At 37.0% G+C, this 711-nt stretch overlaps 1 long non-coding RNA gene across 1 annotated transcript in view; it reads left to right on the forward strand.

The window, feature by feature from the left end:
• Positions 1 to 711, forward strand: part of LOC107558921 (uncharacterized) — a 12,405-nt gene that overhangs the window by 9,078 nt on the left and 2,616 nt on the right. The window contains exon 2 of the long non-coding RNA XR_001605539.1: positions 694 to 696. This is a non-coding gene — a long non-coding RNA (uncharacterized lncRNA). The remainder of the gene's footprint in view (positions 1 to 693; positions 697 to 711) is intronic.

A 711-nucleotide genomic window follows, 5' to 3' on the forward strand; every position in this document is an offset into this window, starting at 1 on the left:
AAATCAACAGTTGTGCTTGTTAACAGTTAATGCACTCTGAATTAACATGAACGTGAATAACTGTATTCTCATTAACTAACATTAAGAAAAATGTATAAATACTGTAATAAATGTATTGTTCATTGTTCGTTCATGATAGTTAATACATGAACTAATGGAACCTTATTGAAAAGTGTTATCTTAATATTAAATATCAATATATTATTTTTATTCACTTCTATGTAACAGAATCAGATATAAGTTGTTGTTTGTTTGTTTTTTGACTAATTATCCAAATTATGTATAGTCCTACAAAGCTATTATTATCAGAGCATATGAGCCGAGCATAGCGTCACTGAAGGTAGCATTATTTTAGCAGCGTTGCGCAGTACAGCTGAACTAGCCTACAGCATGTTACAGCACAGTAGCGCTACTGCAAACCGGAACAAGTAGGCCTATACTGCATAGAAATTTCCTGTCAGCGCGTTATTTGAGCGGACTTTGCTTTTCTGATGAGCATGAGCGGTACATGAGCGGAACGCACATTCATAGATCGGAATATTGAGCGGAGCGTCAAACCAAACATGAAACATGCGCGCTGAACACTGTCGGGCGGGCGCGACGTGGTGCGCCATATATATTATTATTATTATATGTAGCCTATATTTTCAGTGCATCCCTACTTACACCCCCTCCTTGTTTACAAATCCGAAGTAAGTCCATACATCCGAT

This window comes from Sinocyclocheilus grahami, unplaced genomic scaffold (assembly GCF_001515645.1).
Source record: "Sinocyclocheilus grahami isolate Dianchi unplaced genomic scaffold, SAMN03320097.WGS_v1.1 scaffold666.1, whole genome shotgun sequence".
Taxonomy (NCBI): domain Eukaryota; kingdom Metazoa; phylum Chordata; class Actinopteri; order Cypriniformes; family Cyprinidae; genus Sinocyclocheilus; species Sinocyclocheilus grahami.